Genomic DNA, 22752 nt, shown 5'->3' with positions numbered 1-22752 from the left:
AGATGCGCTGAACATGTCTATTCCACAACCAGTCCCCCAGACCCCTCTACACTGGAGTTTTCCAGAAAGAAGGAACTGAGGGGATATGGGGTCAGCTGGACGCTTTATACTGGTGCTGTTGGCATGCACTGGCAGGGGGCACCCTGACGGGTTCCATTAAGGGAAAAATTTCCAGTGATTGTGCTTGGAACGCACACATACCTAAGTGGAATGTATGGGTACATCTAGACTACCCGCCATATCGGCGGGTAGCAATTGATTTATCGGGGATTGATATATCGTGTCTTGTTAAGACGGGATACATCGATCCCCGAACGTGCTCCCCGTCGACTCCAGAACTCCACCCGAGCGAGCGGCGGTAGCGGAGTTGATGGGGGAGCCGTGGCCGTCGATCCCGTGCTGTGAGGACCCAAGGTAAATCGATCTAAGATACTTCGACTTCAGCTACGTTATTCACATAGCTGAAGTTGCGTATCTTAAATCGATTTCCCCCCCCCCCGAGTGTAGACCAACCCTATATGTGCAACATTTCTCGAAGAACAACAATAACTAATTTTTATCACTGAAATAGGTGCTCAGTGCAGATGAGAAGTTGGATCCATTAAAGTTTGCTCTGCACAGCTTCAGCTCCAGAGTAGATTAGAGCAGCACTAGGGCTGCTCTAACATATGCCAGCTGGCAAGGGCCCCCTAAGGCAGACCACAGTGGCACTTCAGCCTCATCCCTTTCCCCCACTTGGCATGCTCCCTAAGACATGGCTGGGAGAGAAAGTGGAATAAGAACCAGTTAAGCTATGCTGGCTCTATGTCAATTGAGAACTTCTCTCTGCTGAGGGAATTCACAGCTTGCCAGATGTGACCAGTGTATGGCCAATTTGCACTGCCAGAGTGGTGAAAAAGGGGCCAGATTGAGACATTAAATATGGGCCAGATTTTCTCTATCAAAGCATTTGAGAAAGTTTTTGTGAATAGAGGTCAAAATATAGAACAAATATTGGACAGTGATAATTCTCAGACAATACTAGCATGATGAGTTCAGTCATTTACATTTTCATGCACTACTTTAGTAACAAATAAAAACCCTTAAATTATACTGATCATCTGTTTTATTTCCACAGACCTTCAGCTATAACCTGTATCAAACATAATTTTACTACTTACAAAATACCTGGGTAAGAAACCTTGATTTATTAAATGACCATAAAAAGAAATATAGGACCTTTTAGATATAATTTATATATGAAAATGCAGGAAGCCACATTTTTATATATATATATATATATATAATATATATAAAATATATATATATAAATAAAAATAGTGGGAAAATTAGAATATTTCAATATTTATGTATTTAATCTCAATTTTATTTTCTTTCTCAGCATAGCAATGCAATACCAATTACTTTAAACAAATTAGTATTCTAAATATTTGTAAAGAGACATTCTCAACTTGAAACCTAGTCAACCAAAAAAAAGAAAGAAAGAAAGAGGAAAATCTAGTTAAAAGTAGTTTGTTACTACACCTGTCCTTTAGTCCCCATCACAGGTTTTGTGTTTGATCCAATCCCATCATCCGATTTTTTTTTAAAATGTTTTTCTCTCCAATTTTGCTGTCTGACATATCCACACAAACAGGGAAAACAACTAAGGGCCTAATCCTTCACCCATAGAAGTTAATGGGAGTTCTGTCATTGGATTTCAACAGTAACATGATCAAGCCTCAAATGACTATACAGTGAAAGTGACTCTACACAAGGAGTGAAACCATGGCCCACTAAAGTCAATAGCAAAATTCCCATTGAATTCAATGGGGCCAGGAGAGCCGCCACATGCTCTAAGAGACGAAAGTTGGGAGGAAAAAGAGCTATTTTAGTTACTAGTTATGAGTAATGCTTATAACAGTAGTTGCTTACAGATTGTCAGATGCAAGTGTTGTTTTTAAGTTGATGTCTCTTTAAGATGTCTAATGATATACATTACAACTGGCAGAGTTTACAACTTTATAGCAGGGGGATTTGGAAAAGCTTGTTTCGCATGTTTTTAAACCATGAAGAAAATTGCATGCTCAGTTTTAAATCTGCCTACTTAAACAATCCAATCCATTTTATACCAGAAAAGAGGGGAATATGGTTTGAAAAGGTGTAAAACCAACAATAAGTTTTTCCTTACACTAGGGAATATCTGTGGGATCCAACAACTGAAGACCTGGTAAGAGAGTTACCGGGTTTTACTTTAGTTGATGTGAGTGTGCATGTGCAACGCCGACAGACGGACAGGATTGAAGGAGGGACCTTTGGAGCTTAGTGCATGAGTCTCTACAGCATGAGCTAAAAGCCAACTGCCTGTTAGCTAAGGCTGTAGAGCAGACTCCTTTTATCTGTCTCTCTAAGTGGTCTCAGTGCCATTAGATGGGACACAACACCACACCTAGAAGGTGTGTGGGTTACACATGCAAAGAAGAAATATAGACAAATATACAGTATATTACCACAACTTTTCTTTTTTAGATGGTAAATTATGATTGGGATAAGTATGGCTGCCTAATGGATCTTCATTATGCAATACCTTTTAACCCTGAAATTGCCTTGTAAGTATAAAGCTGAAATATTGTGTGGCAAGAGGACTCCTTCCCACAGCGCTACATAGTTCTCTGAAGCTGTAGTGGCTACTCCAGCTGAATGGCAAGCATAACAATAGCCAGCTTAGTGCTGGAGGAAGGAATATCCACACTGCAGAAGATCCTTTGGTCCCACCCATGATGCTGCATTCTATTTGCCCACAGTGCACTGTTGTGTAGAGAGTCCTCAGAGCAAAGCCTCTGGGCCAGGGGTGGGCAAACTTTTTGGCCTGAGGCCACATCGGGTTCCGAAACTGTATGGAGGGACAAGTAGGGAAGGCTGTGCCTCCCCAAACAGCCTGGCTCCCGCCCCCTATCCGCCCCCACCAACTTCCCGCCCCCTGACTGCCTCCCTCAGAACCCCCAAACCATCCAACCCCCTCTGCTCCTTGTCCCCTGACTGCCCCTCTGGGACTCCACTCCCTATCCAACACCCTGTGCTCCCTGTCCCCTGACTGCCCCGACCTCTATCCACACCCCGCCCCCCTGACAGGCCCCCCCCCCAGGACTCCCATGCCTATCCAACCGCCCCCTGTCCCCTGACTGCCCCCCAGGACCCCCTGCCCCTTATGCAACCCCCCGCCCCCTTACCATGCCACTCAGAGCTCCAGGACTGGCAGCCGTGCCGCCCAGCCGGAGCCAGCCACAGCGCCATGCTGCCCGGCAGGAGCTCGCAGCCCTGCTGCTCAGAGCGCTGGTGGCATAGCGAGCTGAGGCTGCGAGGAAGGGGGGACAGCAAGGAAGGGGCCAGGGGCTAGCCTCCCTGGCTGGGAGCTCAAGGACCAGGCAGGACGGTCACGTGGGCTGGATGTGGCCCACGGGCTGTAGTTTGCCCACCTCTGCTCTGGGCTGTACATTCCCTGCTTGTCCTTTATTCCTTTTGCACAGCAGCACCACACTGTCCATGTTTCCCACCAGGGCCATGGAGTGAGAGGTATTTGCTCATTTATATACTTTTACTGAAGCATTATATTATACCTATATTGTTTATAGATATGATGGCAGCACATTTGTTAAAACAGTTGAGGCAAATTTTATATTATGGGAGGTTCACGGCAGAAGTGACTACAGCTACAACTCATCTATGAAGCAGGTAAGACATCTTTTTATGTAGATTATATTTGTCACTATATATTGTGGCAATTTAGGGTGACCAGATGTCCCAATTTTATAGGGACAGTCCTAATTTGGGGGGCTTTTTCTTATATAAGCACCTCTAGCCCCTGACCCCCGTCCTGATTTTTTACACTTGCTATCTGGTCACCCTAGTGCAGTTGGGTAAAGCTTGTTTTTATACATGTTCAGTCATCTTCAGTCTGAATCACCCTGTTAGAATGGAGGTATTGTATAGTAGTTGCAGATTTCATTACTTGTAACTTTCAGCATTTAATTTATTGATTTTAACAGCATACATTGTTCAAAACTGAACACATGAATAAAAATCAAGAGGTAATTAAAGAAAAGAAAAAAGAATTATGTGCATGGTAGTATGGTTCAGGAAGTGAATCTTCAAAACCATCCTGAAGTTTTGAAGTCTGCCCTCTGTTTGTGGGGAAATGGGAATATAGGATTATTCATATAGAATCAAAGAAATGTAGGGCTGGGAAGCTCTTAAGAGATCATCTAGTCCTTCCTGCTATGTATACCTAGACCATACCTAACAGGTGTTTATCTAGCCTGTTCTTAAAAAGAGATCATTGCAATCTCTGAAGTCAAATTCTGCCCTCAGTAATACCCATGCAATCCTATGAAAAGCAATTTCTATATAACTGAAAGTAGCATAGGCACCAACTCCGTGGGTGCTCCCAGGCTGGAGCACCCACGGGGAAAAATTGGTGAGTGGTCTGCACCCACCAGCAGCCAAGCTCCCCACCCCCACCCCAGCTCACAGCTGCCTTCTCCCCTGAGTGCGCCACATTCCCGCTTCTCCTCCCAGTGCTTGCATAACAAGCTGTGGGAGGGAGGGGGGAGGAGGAGCAGGAACGCGGTGCCCTCAGAGGAGGAGGCGAGGAAGAGGCGGGGCTGGGGTGGGGATTTGGGGCAGGGGTTGGAATGGGGGTGGGGAAGGGGCAGGAGGAGGCGGGGCAGGGGTGGAGTCGGGGTGGGGGTGAGGGAGGGTGTCAAGCACCCATCGGCACTTGGAGAAGTTGCCGCCTATGGAAAACAGAATATAGCCTTTCATTTTTAAGCAGAGTGACATGCTCCCCAGGACACTCAAAGTCAAATCATGCTGTCAAAGTAATGTATAGAAGGCTAGGAAATGGAATTATTGCTAGACTAGGCCAGAATTTGGCAAAAATAGGGATGAGCTTTAGCAGAATTGACTCTTCACAGTTTGGAAGATGGAAATGGCTGGCAATAGAAAAGCCGTGGCTTGTGTGGCATAGCTGCTCAATACATCATCATCCCTACCCCTGCAGGAAGATACTAAAGCAAGACAGTACTAACATTGGGTTTGGTACAAAAAAAAAATGGAAATCAATCGTTGACTTCAATGGCTTTGGTTCAGGCCTCTTACCTGAATTACCTTTTGCTGAATCTTCATCCATAGTATGGGATTGTGGGAGCTCAGAGGACGGCAGACTGGATTCCTCTGACAACAGTTCATAAAAGAGCCATAATGTTATGGGGACTGGAGTCTTGGGATGTAGTCCTTCTTATATAAGTGAAATCAGAGTATAGTCCTAAGTGCTGCAATGGTCAGTACCTGAATGACCATGATTGATGAAGGAGCACCTGTGGAGGGTCACTGTCTGGCTCCTCAGCTGTGTTGCATCCCACTTTGTTTTGATGTCTCATTGTTTCTTGGACACCGTACATTTTTCCTAAGGCTATGTCTACACTGCAATTAAAAACCCATGGCTGGCCTGTGTGAGCTGATGTAGAGTCATGGGGCTCAGGCTATGAGGCTGTTTAATTGTGGTTTAGACATTTCAGGTGGATGGACCTGGGCTCTAGAACCCTGCGAGGTGGGAGGGTCTGAGTGAGAGCTCAGGTTGCAACCCGAGCTCAAACATCTATACCCTACACCGCAATTAAATAGCCCATTAGCCCAAGCCCCGGAAGCCTGAGTCTAATTGCAGTGTAGACATATCCTAAGTGCTTCAATGTGTCAGTCCCCTTCTTCTTTTTTTTTTTTTCTTTTTTTATTACTGCCTTTCTGGTACCAACTCCTGACAGAATGCACAGCTCAGACATTGTAGATGCTGTAAGGGCTACAAGTCCACTTGTTCCTTTTCCTTCTCAGAATGTATTTTTGCTATGGCTACAATTTACATTAGTGCTATTTACATATCATGGTCAAGTCAAGCCCATTTAATTTGGCTCCCTTCAAGAAGCATTTATTTTATTCTCATCGGTGCTGCCTACTTCAATCAGTACAGGTAGCTATTGAAACTTGAAGCCCTACTTGATGTTAACATTCTTATTCCTAATATTATTATCCCAATATTTTATTTTAAAACAATGTACCCCCTAAGGACAGAGTCTTTCCCCAAGTATGTTTTGTTGCCTTAGATTTGTACCGGGGTTCTTTCACTATAGGAGCTATATAAGATAAATAAAATATACAGAACCACAATGCCCAAGACCTATGTAAATACTGTATTACCCTTCAGAAAATAACACAGGGATAGAGAACTAATATTTTTTTTATTTTGTACATTTGAATTCTTTTGAATAGGTGGGTTGTTTGCGTGAAGCACAGAGTTGGATTTCAATGCTTGAGGAACATGAAAACAGTACATTAGACAAAATATGGGGGCCACAGGTAGGAAATTATATGTTTACAAATAGTTTATGAAAAATATGAATGAACTCTGCAGCTGTCTTACTTGGCATTCTCACACTATTAGTATCTCGGGGAGGGGGAAGTCTAATTAAAGCATGATGGAGCAACTGGAATACAAGTCAGATGGCAATACAGTAATTATCTGACAATGCTATGGAAGGATATTGTTATTCCGAAAGACACTAACCCCTTGTTGTCATGTGTCTGGTTGAAAGACAATCACAAACATCATTAAAATAAATGAGTGTACTAAAATATTGTATAGCTTTACGAGCAACTGAATTTCTTTTGTAGTGGTAAACAGCTGGACACAAGGGAGGGGCTAACCCTTGAGAGATATGGCAAGCCATGTGGCCAGAGGGAAAGTGTGGAACTAATGGAGTCTCCCCAGGCACAAATGTAGGGGCTGAGGGCTGTAAGAAGGCTGTGTGTTTAAGCAGTTAGAGTGAGGCAGCAGCGTGTGACCCTGTTACAGCAGTTTCTTGGACACAGGGCTGGAGTCTGGCTTGAGATTTCTACAAAAGCATGTGTGCTGTATGTTCAGAGAAACAGAACTTTAGGTGAAATCCTGGCCCCATTAAAGTCAATGAGAGTTTCATTATTGACTTCAATGGGACTAGGACTTCACCAATATAATTCTATGTATAAAAGAATTACACCTCAATTTTGTTTCACTGATTTCTCATCCAAACAAAATCACTTCATGAGGCCCCAAACTGGCTTTCTGCTGGGCCAAAGGGGCATTCGTATGATTCCGATTCACTAAACTATTGTAATCAGCACTTAAGTGTGAGCAGCCAAGTCCTGGAAGATCAGTGGCTCAGAGGGGCAAGAAGCTGGACGATTCCTGGACAGTTGGGAGGAACTTGGGGGTGGGCACTATCTTGGCAGGAGTGTGTGGTTGGGAGAGTGAGGGCTGTGGGGAGGGCTCAGTGAAAGAAGGAAGGACTGTGTTGCCCTAGGTGGGAGGGTGCATGAGCTTGGGGAAAGGACTATGATTGAAGGGAAAAGGACACAGTTGAACTGGGAAAGGTAGTGAACACTTTGCACTTAGACTAGCATATGTTCCTAGAGAAGCTGAAGGCTGAGTAGTTGAGGAGCAATATATTCCACCAGGCCAGAGGTCCAGACTGAGCAGCCACCTAACAGCCATGTCACCAGGCTGTGCATCTCATCTTAATGTGCACCACCAGGGCAATTAGAGGCCTCAGGTTGGGGGTAAAAGTTTTGGGCATCTCCAGATGTAGGGGAAGTTAGTTCTATTGCGTGGTTGTTGTTTTTTTTGTTTTTTTTTAATGTTTCAGTGTTGACGTTGAATGCCCTTATGTCCCCAGGCCTTTTCAGCCCGTTGGTCTGTCTGAACCCATTCCCTTATGTCATGTTCTGGGTAGGGCCGCCCAGAGGATTCAGGGGACCTGGGGCAAAGCAATTTCGGGGGCCCCTTTCATAAAAAAAAAGTTGCAATACTATAGTAACATGTATTTGGAAATGTAAAAAATAACCAGTGAAATACATTTTTAATAATTTGAAAATACACGAAATACATTATTTAAAAACATTAAATGCTTTCATGGTATGTATACATTTGCAATTACATAATGGAGCTGTCTCTGGGTGATGGTGATGGTTGGTGCCAATGGGCTGTCGCTGCCTGAGGGTGGCGCTGCTGTTGCCCAGGGCTGGGTGGGGAGCTGGGCTCTGGGTCGGGGGGTGCCTGGCTCAGAGCTGGGGGTCAGGGCTGTGTGGGGATGGGGTTGGGGGTGCCCGGCTCAGAGGGGCTGGGCTAGGGGCTGGGGGTCAGGGCTGTGGGGGGAGTGGGGTCAGGGTGGTGTCCAGCTCAGAGGGACTGGGCTCGGAGCTGGGGGTCAGGACTGTGGGGGAGGGGTCAGGAGGGTGTCTGGCTCAGAGGTGCTTACCATGCTGCTTACTCCCGCCTTTCCCGGAGCCTCAGCACGCCGCGTCCAGGAGCGGCCCTGGACAGCGCTGCAGTGGCGTGGCTCCACGGGACCTGAGCTCCCGCCGCTCGGAGCCGTGCCCCCTTACCATGTGGCTCTGAGTGGGAGGAGCTCAGGCCACGCCACTGCAGCACTGTCCAGGGCAGCTCCTGGACGTGGCACACTGAGGCGCCGGGGGATGGGGGAAGGTGAAGGCGGGGGCAGGGGGGAGCCTCCGACATTCTCGTGGGGGCTCTTGCAGGGCCCAGGGCCTGGGGCAAATTGCCCCACTTGCCCCCCCCCCCCCCCCGGGCGGCCCTGGTTCTGGAGTGTGGTTGTTTTACCACTTGCCCTGTAACTCTGGGTGCCTTCAATGCTTTGCTGCTGTGGCTCATAGCCTGGACACTGACAGCCAGGGCCGGCTCCAGCTTTTTTGCCGCCCCAAGCGGCGAAGGAAAAAAAAAGAAAACAAAAGAAAAACCCGACTGAGCTGCCGCCGAAGTGCTGCCGAAGAGGAAGAGAAGGAGGGAAGGACCCGCTGCCGAATTGCCACCGAAAACAGAAGCGGAGCGATTGAGCTGCCGCCCTAGAGGAAGCAAGGAACTGAAGGACCCGCCGCCAAATTGCCGCCGCAGACCCAGATGTGCCACCCCAACAACGGACGGAGTGCTGCCCCTTTCTATTGGCTGTCCCAGGCACCTGCTTCCTTTGCTGCTGCCTGGAGCCAGCCCTGCTGACAGCCAGCAGACTGGCATGCACTGTCTGTTTGTTAAGCAGCTCTGGCTCAGCACTCTGATTCCAGTAGCTTCCTTGTTACACCCCAGCCTCATTCTGGCATCTACCAGCTTTGGTTACTACTAGCCAAGTGACTCCAACACACCCCCAGTCCTGAATTTTCCCCAAACTATCTGCTCTGAAATGTCCAGATCTTTCCTGGAGCATTCAGAGGGCTAAGAAGGTTTGCTTGCTCCTTTAAAGGGTAAATACCCAGCAGCTTGCCACATTAACTGGAGTTAATGAATCCCTGTCACTTCAATTCAGATACAACACTGGGTTGGTTTAGATTTAAATTAAACAAGTTTATTTTAGGGTGTAGACAGTTTGAAACAAGGCAAGGAAAGTGTGGGAACCAGGTTTCTCCCTTCCTTGCTAGCCAACATAGCTGGCTAAGTATATAGAGCTTGTGAAACCAACCTCCAAGGAGTTATTGCTTTGTCATATATAGATAGATAGATAGATGAGAGAGAGGCAGGCAGGTAATTACAAGTCCAGAAACTCAGACAAGTAGGTGTAAGTGTTTGTCAAAGCTAGTTTAAAAAATCTCCTTTATTGTTTCTATTCAGAATTACAAATCCTGCTTTGAATCTGAACTTGGACCTCTAGGAGACCTAAATCAGCGGTATCAAATTTTGAACCACTCTGGTTACAATTCTGTCATTTGGCCTACTGAGTACAGTGGCATTTATGTGTTCAGAGTGAAGATAGTGGACCCAAATTTCAGGTTAAATATTTCTTTTTTGACATGTAAAAAGTCTTTTTAATGATTGATTTAGGATTAAGATTAATAAAGTAACCACTGTTGTCATTTAAAAAAATTATTTTGTTTGAGGTATCACTTGGCCATAGATGTTGCAGGTATTTTCCACTACCAGTTCTAACTGATGGATGGTTCAGATATGGTTCTGAGGGTCTTCAACCCTTTCATTGTGCAGCTATTATTTTTTCCTCTTAGATTTCTAGTCATTTTCCGTATAGGCTGCTATAAACATAATGTTCATCCTACCTCTATGGAAAGGAAGGCAAGAGGCCTTCAACATGTGGATTTGACAACAGGACCCACTGGGCCAGATTGTAATTTCAATTACATTAGTGTAAATCTGGGATCTGACAGTCAAACCAGTTTTTTTTTCCTAAAGTGACTGTAAAAATGTCATCTTACTTAACAGATTTTCTCTTTCCTTTTATTCAGAGTAATCTCTGCAAATTTAGGCTAAGTGACTAAAAGAAAGTTATTCCTGTTAGCACTGCAGAACTAACCTACATAGGAGTTGGTGAACTGGATCTATGAATGACAATTAAACTGCATAAATGCCATTGAGAATATAATCTGAAGACAGTGGGGTTGCACAGCTGTAACAGAGGGTCTAATTTGGCCTAAAGGTGACGATATATGTCTGAGCATGGAAAACCCCAGCTTGGTTCTCAGAGCTCAGGTTGAGTTTGTAGGGCTGGTATTTGGAGAAAAAAATCTTGTGTGAACTGAATATATTTGATATGGAAATCATTGAAAGACAAGAAATATTGAACTGCACAATGACATTTTTACAGTTACTTATCAAAGGTTAGCCATACCTTAAGGATATTTGCCTTCCCTTTAATAAACCATTTCAGTTTCTCATTTTATCTTCCCCATAATGTAAAGGAAATTTTTAATAAACTCCATAAGGGATTCCATTTAGGAATATGTAGTAACACGAATCCTACATATTGTCTGAAACATAGTGAGAGAGACCCATAAATACCGTGTCAAATATGAGAGGGGTAGCCATGTTAGTCTGGATCTGTAAAAAGCAACTGAGGGTCCGAGGGTCCTGTGGCACCTTTAAGACTAACAGATGTATTGGAGCATAAGCTTTCATGGGTGAATGCGCATGCGTCTGACAAAGTGGGCATTCACCCATGAAAACTTATGCCCCAATACATCTGTTAGTCTTAAAGGTGCCACAGGACCCTCGGTTGCTTTTTCCATAAATACCGAACACTCATAGAGGTATTTCATTAATAAAACGTCAAAGGAGGGATTTCATCTCTGCCTTATGGCCCCTTTGTGCAGGCTGCACCTCCCCTGAAGAAGGCCCTGACAGGATACACTAGCACAGGGGTTGTGTCCCCCAATGCAGGTGCCACCAATGCAGGTGCAGATTGAGGGCAGGATGGGCACTGGCCAAGATGTCCCTATGACCCAGCTATTCCCTGCTGCACAAGGCCCATAGCAGCTAGAGCACAAATTAGGCCCTACACCAGCCCTAGTGCCACTGCCAGGATGAATATTGTCCAACATGTTTTTTTCCAAAGCAGGGAAGGTGTCAAAACTCACCCCAGGATGCTCCTGGAAGTCAACACCATTACAGAAAGTCAGTGTAATGCCCAATATATTAAAAATCAATATTACATTAACCATATTGCCAACCCCAAATGTTCAAAAATCATGAGTGAAACCCCCAAAATCATGAGATTTTATTTTTAAAAATTATATTGTGTTTTTGGTTTATCTTTTGAGTTTTGAACTCCCCCTGGCCTTTGCTGTTATGTATGTTACAATTACTGTCAGCCATTCTCCCAAATTTATTGAGTAAGGTGATTTTGGTCCCTCTGCAGGAGCTCTCACCTCCACACCTGCCCATCCTCTTCCTAGCAATTTATTCTGCCCCCAACTTCCAAATCAATCCTTTTCCCCTGTCACAGAATCATAGGATCGTAGGACGGGAAAGGACCTCAAGAGGTCACCTAATCCAATCTCCTGCGTTCATGGCAGGACTACGTATTATCTAGACCAGGGATGGGCAAACTTTTTGGCCTGAGGGCCACATCTGGGAATAGAAATTGTATGGCGGGCCATGAATGCTCCGAAAATTGGGTTGGGTGTGAGGACTCTGGTTGGGGGGTGCCGGCTCCGGGGTGGGGCCAGAAATTAGGAGTTCAGGGTGCGGGAGGGGGTGAGGGTGAGGGAGTGGAGTGCGGGGGGGGTGAGGGCTCCGGCTGGGGGCACTGGCTCTGGGGTGGGGTTGGGGGTGAGGAGTTTGGGGTGTAGGAGGGTGCTCCGGGCTGGGACTGAGGGGTTTGGATGGTGGGAGGGGGATCAGGGCTGGGGCAGGGGAGTGGGGCGCAGGGAGAGGCTCAGGGGTGCAGGCTTCAGGCACTGCTCAAGTGGCTCCCGGAAGCAGCGGCATGTCCCTTCTCCGGCTCCTACACAGAGGCGTGGCCAGAAGGCTCTGCACACTGACCCATCCGCAGGCACCATCCCTGCAGCTCCCATTGGCTGCAGTTCCCGGCCAATGGGAGCTGCAGGGGCAGCATGTGGGGTGGGAGCAGTGTGCAGAGTGGAGGCCCCTGACTGCCCCTACGCATAGGAGCCGGGGGGGCCATGCCGCTACTTCCAGGAGCGGTGTGCCCCAGCCCCCGACCCTGCTTCCCGGATGGAGCGCCGGAGCGGGGCCATGCCACTGCTTCTGGGAGCCGCGTGGTGTGGCCTCCGACCCTGCTCTCTGGCTGGAGTGCCAGAGCAGGGCAAGCCCCAGATCCTGCTCCCCAGTGGGAACTCGAGGGCCGGATTAAAACAGCTTGCAGGCTGGTTCTGGCCCACCAGCCGTAATTTACCCACCCCTGATCTAGACCATTTCTGACAGGTGTTTGTCTAACCTACTCTTAACAATCTCCAATGATGGAGATTCCAAGTACTCCCTGGGCAATTTATTCCAGTGCATAACCACTCTAACAGTTAAGAAGGTTTTCCTAATGTCCAAACTAAACTGCCATTGCTTCTTGTCCTATCCTCAGAGGTTAAGGAGAACAATTTTTCTCCCTCCTCCTTGTAACAACCTTTTATGTATTTGAAAACTGTTATGTCTCCTCTGTCTTCTCTTCTCAAGACTTAAGAAACCCAGTTTTTACACCACCATCCCACTCCATCGGCGGCCCTGCCGGTAGGGTCCCTACCAGCAGGGCCACCGGGAGGGGGGACAGGGGCAGTGACGTTAAAGCGCTCCCGCGGCTGCGCTTTAATGTTGGCTGCATACAGGCAGGTACTGGCGGCCACTTCTTACTGGTACGCCGTACTGGTTTACTTTCACCCCTGACTATATTTGCCCCTTTTCGGTCCTCTGGAATCTCTCCCATCTTCCATGACTTTTCAAAGATAATCGCTAATGGCTCAGATATCTCCTCAGTCAGCTCCTTGAGTATTCTAGGATGTATTTCATCAGGCCCTGGTGACTTGAAGACATCTAACTTGTCTAAGTAATTTTTAACTTGTTCTTTCCCTATTTTAGCCACTGATCTTACCTCATTTTCACTAACATTCACTATGTTAGACATCCAATCGCTATTAACCTTTTTGGTGAAAACTGAAACAAAATTAATTTAGCACTTCTGCCATCTCCACATTTTCTGTTATTGTTCCACTCCACCCCCATTGAGTAATGGGCCTACCGTGTCCTTGGTCTTCCTCTTGTTTCTAATGTATTTGTAGAATGTTTTTGTGTTACCCTGTACTGCCTCCCAGCCCTGAACCAATCCCTGCATCAGTTCTGCCTCCACATCAGTTCTTTCCAGCCCTCCCAGCCCCACATCTACCCATCCTTTCATCTTTTTTCCCTCCCAGCCCCCATCAGTTCTGCATCCAGACCCCACATCATTTCTGCTGACTAGTCCCCATATAACCCCCAACAATTTCCCCCATCCATCAGTTTGGCCTCCCCATCCCTACTTCTGCTCCTCCTGGGGTTCTTCACCCCTTCTCCACCTCCAAGGGGATGGAGGTGCTCCAGCAGAGTCCCATCCAGACTAGGTGGGCAGCTCCTAGGGTTCTGCAGTTCCCCAAACCATTTCAGGCTGGGTATTACAACAGATGAGGTGGAAGGAGCAGAGGAGCTGTCCCATTGCTCACAGGAGAGGAGTAGGGAGGAGGAAGTGGAGCTGCCCAGTGCTGCTGGGCTCTTTCTGCTCCCCATTATCCTCTCCCCTCCTGTGAAAATGGCTTCAGGTTGCTGAGGGTAGAGGGAGAGTGCTCTGCTTGCTCCTGCAGTAGCTCTGATTGGCTAATCTTCCCCAGGAGGCTGAAATTCACTAGAGAGCTAAAGCAACTCACATCATTGCAAGATTGGCTCCAGCCCCAGGTGAAATCCCATCACTTACAAAAAAATCAGTAGAATTGACAACATTGCATTAAATTATGAAAGTTATATAAAAGTACATGGTTTTAAAAAATAATTTGAATGTGTTTATTCAAGTTTAAATAAAGTTTATAGTTAGTACTTGAGGTGGGGTGAATGTGGGCACCAGATGGTTTCATTGTGATACTGTGTTTTCTTTCTGAATATTTTTATAGTTGAGAAAATATTTAACAGTCTTTTTTTATATTCCAGTTTTTGTGACTTAAATACAATCTTTGCAGTCCGTACATATGGCATAGTAGAAAGGTAATTGCTAGTAGCCACAACTAAACGTAATTTATTATTATTTAATATTTATATAGGAATAAAAATATTGTCATCCTTTGGTGACACTCCCAGTCTTACAGATAGGTAATGAGATCTTAGAGATGATATCCAAATCCAAGCCTTTGGCCTGATGGTAGGGTACAATTTCATTCCAGTTCTAACGGTATTCCCCATTTTAAGTATAGGCGATATCACTGGAACCAGTAATATTTCTAAACCAGAATGAACTTTTATAGTGTTCCCATTGTACTCACTCACCTCTTTATAAAGTGTTTGATCCTGGTCCCACTAAAATCATAGAGTCTTGCCATTGACTTCTATAGAAAATCATTTGGATTTTGCTCTTGACTTCTACATCATCATGACCATAAAGAAGAGTAAAAGAGAAACTTAATCATTAATCAGCTATATTTTCATGAAGATGCATATCATTTTTAAGAGTTTTCAGAAGACATCATTCCAAATAGAATTATGTCTTCTGTCAATATAAAGTCAAAGAGATTCTTGACTAAATAAGGGGAGAATTTGAAAATTTACCACATCTATTCTTAATCGAATCTTATTTGTATTTCAGTCCAAACATTGGTAAGGTTGCTGGCTTTTCAATCCTCATACTGTCCATTTTTGGGGGCATCCTTGTTATAAGCTACTTCAGGTATGTGAAGATTTATCGAGCACTCATTTATGTTGATCAACTCCCATCACATGACCAACAAGATCAAACAAGAAAGACAGCACCTGAGTTGAAGAAGGACCAATAATTTATCTACCATACTGATGGCATTCTGTTTAAAGAAACTGTAAGAGTACATTGGCTTTTTAAATAATTTCAGTGTTGTTGGATGGGTTAAGGGTTGTTTTCACAAAAAAGCTTTTCACCTTTCATATAAGACTAATGTGACTCGTGTTTAGTTTCCAGTTCCTGTTTAGTTTTCAGCTGTACCACTGAGCTTAACATATCCCATTGGTTTCCTGCGTGTGTGTGTGTGTGTGTGTGTGTGTGTAGATGGAGGGCAGTTTATGGCCCCCTTAGTAGCCACCTCTCAAACCAAATTAAATTAAAATACATTTATGATCTTTAGGCTTGATTCAGCCCCAATTTATGCTGGCTTTCATCAGCATAACTAGCCTGCATGGCTTTTGGCAATTTGAAATCTGGGGGACAGCTGCGTCAGTACAAAACTTCCACTCTATCAAGGGCCTGTATGCAGCCACTGCAGTCCCCAAAGTGAGCAACGCTGTTTAGGGCAAGGAGATATGCTGATTCAACATATTTTTTGGATGGTGTATAGTGACTGGGCTCCTGTGAAACCCTAGTTGCATTTTAAAGCTGCCGTTCCCCATGAGTGGGTAATAGTGCCTCCCCTTCACAAGTATGAATCAATGAATCCCCTGGTCCATAAGACAGTTAAGACCAGATTGTCAGCTGGTGAATGTTGGAGCAACTCCATTGACTTCAGTGTAGCTACACTAATTTATACTAGCTGATGATCTGGCCCTCAGATTCTAAGAATCACTTATACTTTGAATAGATCAGAGCCTTGTATAAAAAGTATGTTTCAAAGACTTGGTAGATAATGCTACTTCTAAAATATTCTGACAGCTATAATTCTCAATGTCTATTATAAATGTTATGGCAAATAGCAGTTACTCAGATCTGAAAACTTCTGTGATCACATCTTCAATTCAAATATATTATTGGTTGTAATGTATTGAATGTGAATCTCGGTAGCTGCAACTGCATGCAAAATGTACTAGATTTCTGTTTACAAACTTGAAACAAATTTTGTAACCTTTTAGTGAACTCAGATGTTCAACAGACCCCATCGCAGCTCCTTCAAGTAACTATATTTTGTAAAGCTTCAAAAGAGAATCAAATTACATCAGCTACTGTAACTTAATACATTCAGACACAGTAAATTGAATATTTTTATTACTAACCTAACAGGTATTGCTTGAGCATTTGAAATAGAATTTACATTGTTTAAAGTTGCAATTGATTTTATATTCCTGAAGGAATTTTACTGGTATGATTTTATTGGTGCTTAATAAAAATGTTAATTTATACAATAAAAATGTAGAGTGGCCTAGTTTATCATAAGAGTTTATCATCTACTTTAATGGTTAATCTCGTAAAAAAGTTGAAAGACATAATATGGCAATTAGAAACTATAAAAAAAACATTTTAATCAGTTTCCGTAGTTCCATTTGAGGACATGTTTCCACTGCTAGCCAAAATTTTCTAGTTGTCAAAGTTAGTTATTTTGAAAAGCTTATATTCTCAATGCATTGGTTGTTTTAGTTGGTATAGATGATTGGTACAATTACAAATCCACACAATTTAATGAATAAAGATAGCTCATTGTTTGAGCCTATGGACAGGGTTACAATCATTTTATTTCATACAAGATAACAGAATCACACTCTGCTGGGCATGAAAATTATAAAAGCTAATACAGTGGTGCAAAACTGGCTCAAAGAATTCATGAGCATTTGGCATGATTCACACCTCTGACATTTAAGTCGATTAGAAGTTTTGCATTGAGGCTTGAAAATTTGCAGCTGTGAATTTTTGACCTGAAGTGAAAGCAGTTCATTCCTACTGAAAACATAAAGTGATCATGTATGACCTTAAGATAGTATGGTGTAGTTAGTGTATTGAATGCAGAGTGGTAGCCAGGAACTCCCAGGGTCTCTTTCTATCTCTGCCAGTGACTAGCTTTAATAACACTTTGCACTTGCATAGCTCTTTACATTCATTGTTTAGGCAGACTTCACAACACCCCTACGTGGAAGATATATATTACTATTTCCATTTTTGAGATGGGGAAACTGATGCTTAGAGACCCGCTTAAAGACCCATAGCAAATTAGTACCAGAGCCAGCTTCAGAACTTCCGACTCGCAGACTCTGCCTAACTCAGACGCTCACAATGCTCCTCTCTTCCCCTGCCATCAAGTCACTTAATTTTTCTGTCTCTGTTTACTTATTACTAAAATAGGAATAATAACACCTAGTATGAGAGGATTGAAGGGAACTTTTTTTAGCATTCTACAGTTTGCTAGTTACATCTCATTTAGCATAGTTTGCACCTAGACTATACATGCTTCCAACAATGCCACTTCATTCCATTTGTAGACTTCAGATCTTTAGCAGATTAAACTGCAGATCTAGTTGTTTCCAAAACTGGTTGATTTGGTCTTGATAGCCCTGGGATGTACTGCTAGTAGAAGGTATTTCTTACCACATGGTTCTAATTTCTTAGTATTATGAAACAGGTAAGAGAGAGCCCTCCTCAAAGTGCTGCTCAGAGATATGATAATATATATTCTAGGATCTTCAGTATTTCTTGAGGAAACAAGGAGCCACAGAAGTTCTGAGTGAGTTCTCTGATTGATTATTCTAAAGTTTTGCTGAATCTAATCCAATCCTTCTCATGATTAAAGGAATGAGAATGAGCTGATGTAAGCAGAGTTCATCACCATTCCTACAGTCCAGAAAATACACAGCTTTCCTCATAACATGACTGCCTTTTGGATAATTCATTATAGTTTCCTCTGCAAAGAACTGATTCTTTTCCCCAGCTTTTCTTTTTGACCTAAATAGCAGTACTTCTTTGGTCACCATGTTTGGCGGCTAGTCTGATTTTCCTTGGTTGTAACTAAAATACCAAATCAAACCTTTGGTTTGTCTAAGTCTCCAGTGCAGTCCAGAGCTGACTACTATCAACTCAATTCCATACATGCCTGGAGTTTCAAATTCTTGTAGTCATGGGACTCCAATTCTCACTACCTCAGAGTATGGTTAGTAGTTGGCCATGTAGTTATGGTATGGGGACTGCTTTTGGCAGAAATGTTGCTGCCATGGACCCATCTCTGATTTTGTTAATCCCCAAGAGTGGGAATTGATTACAACTAGTATTTTTGGATAAACTGAAATTATTTACCTCAGATTCTTCTTTTTTAAACAATAAATTGTAATAGATTGATGCTCTCCCACCTGTCTTCCAAAGCTGGAGCTGCTTTTAGCATTAGTTAATGACCTTGGCCTTTTGCTCAAAAGGGTATACAGGTCTGTCGCATCTTACGCGCATATAGCATGCGCGATTTCAGCTTTATACAGTCAGCAAAAAAAAAAAAATAATAATTTAAATACTGTACCTGTAGTGCAGGCAATTCCGCCTGCCATTCACTCGATGTAATTTTGACTATACGCGGTTTTCGCTTTACGCGGTCACCGTGGAATGGAACCCTCGCATAAGATGAGACTCGCCTGTAATCTAATAGAGTTTCTAGAGCATGTATTACCAAATTGTCTAGGTGCCATTTACTGGGAGTTAGGCACAGAGTCCCAGGTCCACAAAGGAACTTAGCTGTTGTGATGCTGAGCATCACAGAGCCTAATTTTAAGGTACCTAGAACAACACAGCAATGCACAAAGCTTGAGTTAGGACCCACACAATGAATGGAGAGAGACAGGCACCTTTGACTGAGAATCACAAAGCCAGCATGCTAGGAGGGGAGCCACCTAAGCTAGCCAATGGGAGAGACTGACCAGAGGAGTGGGTCCTAAGCCCCAGACCTCTCTTGGAGATAGGTGCCTAGCTCTGCTTGCGATCCACAAACGCGGGGAGATACGTATTTGACCACCTAAGTCAGGTGAAAGGCCTGAAACAAAACAGGAAGACCTCCCTTATAACCATCAGCCTAGTGGATAGGGTGCTCATCCAGGATGAGAAGGAGAAGGGATTTGAACAGAGATTAACCTCCTCGCAGGTGAGTACGTACTCCAACTACTAGGCTATGGAATATACTGATGCAGGGCTGAGGGGTCTCCCTCCGTCTCTCCTATTGAAGTTGTTCTACTTTAATTAAATATTAACTGGGGCTGTGACAGATTTAGAATGACTCTATAGCAGTGGTCCCCAAACTTTACCTCGCCCCCCCCCTTATGCCTTGCCCTCCAGAGCTAGGAGTGCGGCTGCAGCTCCAGGAGGAGGGGATACATACAGGGGTAAGGGGGCTGAGGCTGGGGCCACAGGTGGAAGTGGACCCTCAGCCAGGGGCCGAGGCCTGCAACTGCAGCCGGGAGCAAGTCTGGGGCCAGAAGCAGATCTGGGTAGCACTCCCTCCCCGCCCCCTGTGGGACTGGTCCAGGCCCCAGCCGCAGCTGCCCAAATGTTACTATGCTCCCGTCTACGGGGCACACCCCACAGATTGAAGACCTCAGCTCTATAACATAGTGGTTAGGGCTCTCCCCTGAGAGGTGGTTGAGCCCTTGTCAAATCCCTTCTTCCCCTCGGTAGGAGTTGGATTTGAACCGGGGGTGGAGGGAGTGTCTCCCACATCCTGGCTGAGTACACTAGGCTGAGTACACATATAGGAGGCCTCCCCGGTATTTTGTGTGAACTAGCTTGAAAGACCCAATCCAGTAGGCAGCTTCTGACCATGCCTAGTGGATTGGACCTCTGCAAATGATTTAGGTGGCCGAATGCCTATCTTTCCCAGTTTGTAAATCACTCTGGAGTTTAGGCAGGAGATAGGCATCCACAGGGCCGGCTCCAGGCACCAGCTTAACAAGCAGGTGCTTGGGGTGGCCAAGGGAGAGGGGTGGCACCTGCGGCAATTCGGGGGCGGCAGGTCCCTCACTCCCTCTAGGAGTGAAGGACCTGCCGCTGAACTGCTGCCGCCGATCGCAGCTTTTTTTTTCCCTTTTCCAATTGCCGCAGCCGAGATCGCAATCACGGCTCTTTTATTTATTTATTTATTTATTTTGCTTGGGGCGGCAGCTGGAGCCGGCCCTGGGCATCCAGACAGCTAATGTGGGGAAGTGTGAAGTTAGGTAGCAGCGGAGCAGGAGTTTTTTTAATTGCAGTGGTGACCCAAAACGGGACTTATGAGAGTAAGTACCTTTGTGGATTGCACCAGCGTACATTCAGCAGGGTTGAAATGTACAATTTACTAGAGTTGAGAATAACAGTCCTGAAAACTCATTAGTCTAAGATGTTTCTGCTGAATTCCAGTAGATGGCATAGTAGAGTCACTGCAGCACTTTGTATTTCTCCCCTGCAGATAGTGAGCACTGTTAATGAAAGACAGCACCTTAATAGGATGTAGATGGGAAACTGTGTCCCCTGAGTTTTCAGCCTTTGGCTTTGGCCCTTGTAGTTTATCATCAAGGCCTGTTCATGTGATCCTCAACATCCCCTAATCACTCCCCCAACCCCGACCTAGAAAAGTGTTTGATAGTTGCCAGTTCATTTACTGCAACATTTACTGCAACGAACTGCAACCTGTGAACCAAAGGAGTTACGCAGTGTCTAACTGCCTTGATCCTGAACATGCAGTGCATAAGATTACAGTTCCTTCATGAAACATATCATAACTGCCAACAGTCCTGATCTAGCCCAAATTTGTCCTTGGTTTGATAAACCTGTCCCGGGTGTTCAAAGTCCCAGTTAGTGTTTTGGGCACTAAAGCCTAAGAAGTTTTCTGCAGCAATCCTGGCCTGGCCTCCTATGACCAGAGGCCACTGTGCAAAGTTTTAGGATAAATTCTCTCCCATCTATCTCAGCTGTTCCTCTGTGCTTCTGCTGGTATCTGTGGGCCGAGTACTTAGATGGACTCAGAGACAGGCAGGAGAGCCTGGAGTGGAGTACTCAGCAGTTGCTATGTGCATGAGAGATTTGAGCCTGGAAAGGAGCACTAAGCAGACTCTCTGTTGAGAGAGGAGAAAAGCATGGAAGGGAAATAATCAACGGTGGAGATACAAAGGAGATGCCCTTTGTCAGTTAGTGGCAGGAAGAGAAAAGGGTCTTTATCTGTTCTCCCCTGCAAAGCCTCGTGCCTATGTGACTTTATATATTCTCTTCCCTTACCTCATAGTCACCTCTGAAGGGAAGATCTCTGCTATTCTAACTGTCCTGCAACCTATCTGCTGTTAGTATTTGTGTATGGGGAAGAAAAGATTTTTGCTACTCTATTCTTGCCCCGGCCTGTTTTATAGAGCTTCCTCTCTTGTGAATAGTTCCAGTACCTGCCTCTGGTTTTTGTTCCTAGTTTCCCCAAGCAGCAATAACATTGTCAACAATCATGTGAGTTTTACAGCTGCTCATTGGAATAACAACAGTGCAATTAACCATTTTTGTTTATTGCATTCTGCTCCTGCTTGGCAAAGCTATGAGCTGCCAACAGAGGCCCTGAAGATGTTTGCACCCTTAGAAAGATAGCGCTGCATCCATTTATACTCATTTCACGTTTAGGTTAACAGCAGAACCCTAGGGATTAAAACTTAATATTCATTATAAAAATAAAATGTATGAAAGTTATGCAGAAAGTGATGGGTTAACCTCTTCCCCTCCAGTCTCTTGAGAAAGCAAGTGGATTCTTCCTGCCTCATATATTGATGTGGAGAAGTGCCCCGTGGGTATATTCCATAGATGAGTTGAAAGCATATCTCACTACATTTGAAAATTGAAAAGCTTGAGGGTTGTTTTTATTTTGATGTGCCACATTTCACCTCTTCCAAAATTTGCTGTCACAAAACACTGGACAATTTTTCCAGCAGTGGAGTTTAAGGAACAAATGTTAATAAAAAATGTCAACAGATTTGTGTGTTTGTAGGTAATTGGGATGTGAGCAAGGCACCAATACTGCACACCCTTCCTCATGGGTGCAACCATCTGCCTGTGCAAAGCAGCTTTAAAGATTGGAGCTTCAGTGCTTAGTTTACAAGCTATATCAATGAATTTTTAACATAGTTTTAAAGTATTGAAAACATGAACCAGTATTTCTAATAGCAAGTTGGATAGCTTATTGTGCAGGGTAGTCAGGATAGTACCTAGGGATTATGATTCAAGAATGCACAGAAAACTTTATTTTGTAAATGTATTAGGGGAGAGATGACGTGTATATAGCTGTATATACTGCCCCACAGAACTTAAAACTTTGGCTAGCAGCTCAGGTACCCTGCCCCCGAGGCTTCAGAGCCTGCAAACTGAAACACGGGCGGTCTCACTCCTCAGCTTTCACAGCTACGCCGTTTGCGTTTCGTGCTGTGACCAGCCCGGGCAGAGGCCGGGGCGGGGTTCGAACCCCAGCGGGGCCCCAGGCGCGCTCGCTCGCTGCGTTGAGTGCTGGGAGCTGTAGTCTCCCCGCCGCGCTGCATGCCGGGCCTTGGCCTCTAGGCTCCGC

This window comes from Trachemys scripta, chromosome 3 (assembly GCF_013100865.1).
Source record: "Trachemys scripta elegans isolate TJP31775 chromosome 3, CAS_Tse_1.0, whole genome shotgun sequence".
Classification (NCBI taxonomy): Eukaryota; Metazoa; Chordata; order Testudines; family Emydidae; genus Trachemys; species Trachemys scripta.
Note: the sequence above shows the minus strand (reverse complement) of the source record.